This window comes from Schistocerca gregaria, chromosome 1 (assembly GCF_023897955.1).
Source record: "Schistocerca gregaria isolate iqSchGreg1 chromosome 1, iqSchGreg1.2, whole genome shotgun sequence".
Lineage (NCBI taxonomy): Eukaryota > Metazoa > Arthropoda > Insecta > Orthoptera > Acrididae > Schistocerca > Schistocerca gregaria.
The window spans coordinates 478,928,162-478,935,338 of record NC_064920.1 but is presented as its reverse complement, the minus strand read 5'-3'; the positions used below and the strand labels follow the sequence as shown (position 1 = coordinate 478,935,338).

General features: G+C 44.7%; 1 non-coding gene across 1 annotated transcript; it reads left to right on the top strand.

Moving 5' to 3' along the window:
* Positions 1-6,539: 6,539 nt before the first annotated feature.
* Trnat-ugu (transfer RNA threonine (anticodon UGU)) lies at positions 6,540-6,614 on the top strand. Its single transcript has one exon. It is a non-coding gene; the product is annotated as a tRNA-Thr (tRNA).
* The last annotated feature ends 563 nt before the right edge of the window (positions 6,615-7,177 follow it).

Sequence of the window (7,177 nt, the reverse complement as noted above, 5' to 3'; positions counted from 1 at the left end):
GAGGTTTTGTGACGGACCACCTATATCACTTTGAACAACAAAAATGGAATGTAGAGTATAAAAGCGTATCTGTTACTTAGTTCGCGCAGCATTTCGAATGAATCTATTTCTTGAGAAATATTCCAGAACAACGAACAGAAGACAAGGTAATTATCTGAGTTACACCACCCATATAAAATGTTGACATTTCTTAGAGTTTAAAACTGCAGCTTGTTTATATTGTTTTATCTGCCGAGAACGAAAATACATGCACTTCAGCATAAGAGGAAGTTGTGTCCCACTACCATCTTGCCCGGAGGTGTCAAGACCATCAGTACTTGCCAGACAGCATTTTACTTAACTATATTCTTTGACCTGTAACTCTTTCTATCGCTCTTTATGATCTCACTTATCACCGAGACCATTTTAGAGTCACAATCCATCACCCACAAATTTTACACTAAAAAGCCAAAGAAACTGGTACACGTGCCTCATATCGTGTAGGGCCCCCGTGACATGTGGAAGAGACGCAACACGACGTGACATGGACTCGATTAATGTCTGAGGTCTGCTGGACAGAATTAGCACCATCAGTCCTGCAGGGCTGTCCATAAATCAGTAAGAGTACTACGGGGTGGAGATCTCTTCTGAATAGCACGTTGCAAGACATTCCAGCTACGCTCAAAAATGTTCACGTCTGGGGTGTTTGGTGGCCGACGGGAGTGTTTAAACTCAGAGGACTGTTCCTAGAGCCATTCTGTAGCAATTCTGGACATGTGGGGTGTCTCATAGTCCTGCCGGTATTGTCGAAGTCCGTCAAAATGCACACTGGACATGAATGGATGCAGGTAATCAGACAGGGCGCTTACGTACGTGTCATCTGTCAGAGTCGTATCTAGACGTGTCAGGGGTCCCATATCACTCCAACTGCACACGCCCCACACCGTTATGTAGCCTCCACCAGCTCGAACAGTCCCCTACTGACATGCAGGATCCATGGATTCATGAGGCTGGCTCCATACCCGTACACGTCCATCCGCTCGGTACAATTTGAAACTAGACTCGTCCGACGACGCAACATGTTTCCAGTGATGAACTGTCCGAAATCGGTGATAACGGGCGCAGGAGAGGCATAAAGCTCTGTGTCGTGTCGTTATCAAGGGCACAAAAGTGGGCCTTCGGTTCCGAAAGCCCATGTTGACGATGTTCCATTGAATGGTTCGCACGCTGACACTTATTGGTGCCCCAACTCTGAAATCTGAAGCAGTTTACGGAAGGGTTGCACTTCTGTCACGTCGAACGATTTTCTTCAGTCATCGTTGGTCCCGTTCTTGCAGGATCCATTTCTAGCCGCAGCGATGTCGAAGATTTAATGTTTTATCGGATCTTTATATTCACGGTACACTCGTGAAATGGTGGTACGGGAAAGTCCCCACTTCATCGCTCCCTCGGAGACGCTGGGTCCCATCGCTCGTGCGCAGACTATAAGATCACATTCAAACTCACTTACATCTTGATAACTTGCCATTGCAGCAGTAACCGATCTAACAACTGCGCCAGACGCTTGTTGCCTTTTATAGGCGTTTTCGACCGCAGCGCCGTATTATGACTATTTACCTATCTCTGTATTTGAATTTGCGTGACTATACCAGTTTCTTTGGCTCTTCCGTGTACATCATAGGTCAGTAACAATGACCACTAGTGACACCATCACATTGTTCTTCCCATTGTTTCAAACTCCTCTAACAAATGGAAATGGATGCTGAGAGGTGGAGGTGTGTCCATACACAGAGGAGCCCTGCTTCGGGGAAATGGGCGGGTGACACCGTCGGCAGTGCGAGGTGAGCGACTCGAACGCGGCGAGGAAGTGTGTGCCAGTGGCGAGAGTGCGGGCACGCAGCGGGAAGCGCGAGCTGTTAGGCGCGCTCCGCGGAGCACAGATTGTCACGTAGCGGCGCTCTCGGCAAGGACGTTGGCCCCGCCACTCGACACCACTCTCTGTCGCCAGGAGGGGAAGAGCGCGTTCACCGTCACCTATGCTTGCGTCCGTTCAATGCCGCCAACTTGATTCAGACGAGCATTTTTCTCTTTATTGGCGCTATCCCATATCCACGGCAGCCGAATGTTTGCTTATTGTGGACGTATGTCACCATAAACGTCACTACCACAGCTGAAGTATCGAAAAAAGACAGTTTAGGACAGGGTTGCTCAACCTGCTGGCCGCATGCAGCCCAAAGCAAGTGCGAGTGCAGCTCAAGAAATGAGCAACTGTTAAAAAACATTCCACAAAATTCCGTTTATGTAAAGTCACGATAAATTGAATATTTTCAGTTTGGAACTCTCACGACAAAATTCTATTCTCTCACTGGTCCACCCTGTTCTTTACAATGCTACCCGAACTATACTTGAATCCCCAGCCTCGTCCTTATAACGGCCCAATCCGTCAGACGCGCTTGTCTATTACCCTTCGGGTACTTCAGATGTAACAGCGAAATGAGAGACTTAAAGACATATAATGAAAGCAGTTTCTGGAAATATAAGGAAATTCTGCATTATTTCAATGGAACTGTGATAAACAACCTTTCTCACCGTAGTTCACTATAAGTCGGTACTACTGCCAATTTTTGTTGTCTAACAGTACGTAAGTATGTTCAAATGTGTGTGAAATGTTATGGGACTTAACTGTTAAGGTCATCAGTCCCTAAGCTTACACACTACTTAACCTAAATTATCCTAAGGACAAACACACACACCCATGCCCGAGGGAGGACTCGAACCTCCGCCAGGACCAGCCGCACACTCCATGACTGCAGCGCCTTAGACCGCTTGGCTGATCCCGCGCGGCCGTAATTATATTATAACAGGTTTCGTTTGATATCATATCCACTGCTACAAATGAGAAACGCATTTGAACTTCAATCTCTCCGTAATTATATACTTATATGGATATGCTGTCTGTTGTTTCGGACCTGTCCGAAAGAACAGACACCATATCCACAGAAGTATTTAGTTCTGGCAATACCGGCCATTACCTTCTACTTCTGTGCAGATGCACACATATTAGCCGAACTCTTACGGGACTTGGTAAGAATGTCTTCCACGAGTAATGAGTGTGTTGGGTAGGGTCACTACGAATGTAGTGAGTGATTTTTTTTTCTTTTTTTTTTTTGGTCATCAGTCTGCTGACTGGTTTGATGCGGCCCGCCACGAATTCCTTTCCTGTGCTAACCTCTTCATCTCAGAGTAGTACTTGTAACCTACGTCCTCAATTATTTGCTTGACGTATTCCAATCTCTGTCTTCCTCTACAGTTTTTGCCCTCTTCAGCTCCCTCTAGTACCATGGAAGTCATTCCCTCATGTCTTAGCAGATGTCCTATCATCCTGTCCCTTCTCCTTATCAGTGTTTTCCACATATTCGTTTCCTCTCCGATTCTGCGTAGAACCTCCTCGTTCCTTACCTTATCAGTCCACCTAATTTTCAGCATTCGTCTATAGCACCACATCTCAAATGCTTCGATTCTCTTCTGTTCCGGTTTTCCCACAGTCCATGTTTCACTACCATACAATACTGTACTCCAGACGTACATCCTCAGAAATTTCTTCCTCAAATTAAGGCCGGTATTTGATATTAGTAGACTTCTCTTGGCCACTTTTTACCACTGCTAATCTGCTTTTGATGTCCTCCTTGCTCCGTCCGTCATTGGTTATTTTACTGCCTAGGTAGCAGAATTCCTTAACTTCATTGACTTCGTGACCATCAATCCTGATGTTAAGTTTGTCGCTGTTCTCATTTCTACTACTTCTCATTACCTTCGTCTTTCTCCGATTTACTCTCAAACCATACTGTGTACTCATTAGACTGTTCATTCCGTTCACCAGATCATTTAATTCTTCTTCACTTTCACTCAGGATAGCTATGTCACCAGCGAATCGTATCATTGATATCCTTTCACCTTGTATTTTAATTCCACTCCTGAACCTTTCTTTTATTTCCATCATTGCTTCCTCGATGTACAGATTGAAGAGTAGGGGCGAAAGGCTACAGCCTTGTCTTACACCATTCTTAATACGAGCACTTCGTTCTTGATCGTCCACTCTTATTATTCCCTCTTGGTTGTTGTACATATTGTATATGACCCGTCTCTCCCTATAGCTTACCCCTACTTTTTTCAGAATCTCGAAGAGCTTGCACCATTTTATATTGTCGAACACTTTTTCCAGGTCGACAAATCCTATGAACGTGCCTTGATTTTTCTTTAGCCTTGCTTCCATTATTAGCCGTAACGTCAGAATTGCCTCTCTCGTGCCTTTACTTTTCCTAAAGCCAAACTGATCGTCACCTAGCGCATTATCAATTTTCTTTTCCATTCTTCTGTATATTATTCTTGTAAGCAGCTTCGATGCATGAGCTGTTAAGTTGATTGTGTGATAATTCTCGCACTTGTCAGCTCTTGCCATCTTCGGAATTGTGTGGATGATGCTTTTCCGAAAGTCAGATGGTATGTCGCCAGACTCATATATTCTACACACCAACGTGAATAGTCGTTTTGTTGCCACTTCTCCTAATGATTTTAGAAATTCTGATGGAATGTTATCCTATCCCTTTTGCCTTATTTGACCGTAAGTCCTCCAATGCTCTTTTAAATTCCGATTCTAATACTGCATCCCCAATCTCTTCTAAATCGACTCCTGTTTCTTCTTCTATCACATCAGACAAATCTTCACCCTCATAGAGGCTTTCAATGTATTCTTTCCGCCTATCTACTCTCTCCTCTGCATTTAACAGTGGACTTCCCGTTGTACTCTTAATGTTACCGCTGTTGCTTTTAATGTCAGCAAAGGTTGTTTTGACTTTCCTGTATGCTGAGTCTGTCCTTCCGACAATCATATCTTTTTCGATGTCTTCACATTTTTCCTGCAGCCATTTCGTCTTAGCTTCCCTGCATTTCCTATTTATTTCATTCCTCAGCGACTTGTATTTCTGTATTCCTGATTTTCCCGGAACATGTTTGTACTTCCTCCTTAAATCAATCAACTGAAGTATTTCTTCTGTTATCCATCGTTTCTTCGCAGCTACCTTCTTTGTACCTATGTTTTCCTTCCCAACTTCTGTGATGGCCCTTTTTAGAGATGTCCATTCCTCTTCAACTGTGCTGCCTACTGCGCTATTCATTATTGCTGTATCTATACCGTTAGAGAACTTCAAACGTATTTCGTCATTCCTTAGAACTTCCGTATCCCACTTCTTTGCGTATTGATTCTTCCTGACTAATGTCTTGAACTTCAGCCTAGTCTTCATCACTACTATATTGTGATCTGAGTCTATATCAGCTCCTAGGTACGCCTTACAATCCAGTATCTGGTTTCGGAATATCTGTCTGACCATGATGTAATCTAATTGAAATCTTCCCGTATCTCTCGGCCTTTTCCAAGTATACCTCCTCCTCTTGTGATTCTTGAACAGGGTATTCGCTATTACTAGCTGAAACTTGTTACAGAACTCAATTATTCTTTCTCCTCTTTCATTTCTTGTCCCATGCCCATATTCTCCTGTAACCTTTTCTACTACTCCTTCCCCTACAACTGCATTCCAGTCACCCATGACTATTAGATTTTCGTCCCCCTTTACATACTGCATTACCCTTTCAATATCCTCATACACTTTCTCTATCTGTTCATCTTCGGCTTGCGACGTCGGCATGTATACCTGAACTATCGTTGTCGGTGTTGGTCTGCTGTCGATTCTGATTAGAACAACCTGGTCACTGAACTGTTCACAGTAACACACCCTCTGCCCTACCTTCCTATTCATAACGAATCCTACACCTGTTATACCATTTTCTGCTGCTGTTGATATTACCCGATACTCATCTGACCAGAAATCCTTGTCTTCCTTCACTTCACTGACCCCTACTATATCTAGATTGAGCCTTTGCATTTCTCTTTTCAGATTTTCTAGCTTCCCTACCACGTGCAAGCTTCTGACATTCCACGCCCCGACTCGTAGAACATTATCCTTTCGTTGATTATTCAATCTTTTTCTCATGGTAACCTCCCCCTTGGCAGTCCCCTCCCGGAGATCCGAATGGGGGACTATTCCGGAATCTTTTGCCAATGGAGAGATCATCATGACACTTCTTCAACTACATGCCACATGTCCTTTGGATACACGTTACGTGTCTTTAATGCAGTGGTTTCCATTGCCTTCTGCATCCTCATGTCGTTGATCATTGCTGATTCTTCCGCCTTTAGGGGCAATTTCCCACCCCTAGGACAAGAGAGTGCCCTGAACCTCTATCCGCTCCTCCGCCCTCTTTGACAAGGCCGTTGGCCGAATGAGGCTGACTTCTTATGCCGGAAGTCTTCGGCCGCCAATGCTGATTATTTATCAAAATTTAGGCAGTGGCGGGGATCGAACCCGGGATCGAAGACGTTTTGATTATGAATCAAAGACGCTACCCCTAGACCACGGGTACACTCCCATGTACGTATAACATGAGAATGTAGGTCTCGCGGGAGGCGTGCGCCAGATAGTCCCTGCAGTCGCACTATCCTCTGTGCCCTCGGTGGCTCAAATGGATAGAGCGTCTGCCATGTAAGCAGGAGATCCCGGGTTTGAGTCCCGGTCGGGGCACACATTTTCACCTGCCCCCTTTGATATACATCAACGCCTGCCAGCAGGCATACTCGCCTCGTAGGTACATATACTAAATTTGGAACGATACAGAGCATATTAGCACGGTAGCTCAGCGTGTTCTTTCAGAGGGCTGCGTGCTCTCTGCAATAAAAAAAAATGAGTCACGGAATCAACGATCAGCTTGAACGGATGTCTTGTGAGGTATTTGGCCCAATTGCGATCAATGGACCACCCTGTATATGTCCAAGATCTCCTCCCAAGCCCCTGGACTGATTTCAACGAAATTTGGCACAGAAACATCAGGCCTCATGAGTTTATAACCTCCTAGTTCCAATGGGAGTGGATACACAGCCCGAAATGTGTTTTTCCAGCACCTGGCATATGAGCGGTCTTATGTGACAGACATGTTTTGTGAAAACAGTATAAATCTGCCAAATCAATCTACTTTACAGGGCAGTCTGCTTGTCAGCAGTAAGAAATAGATTCCAGTACCTGACACATAGGCTAACCTGCATGGAAGGTGTGTTGTGTTGGAGTATTACTGAATTGCTTTACCAACC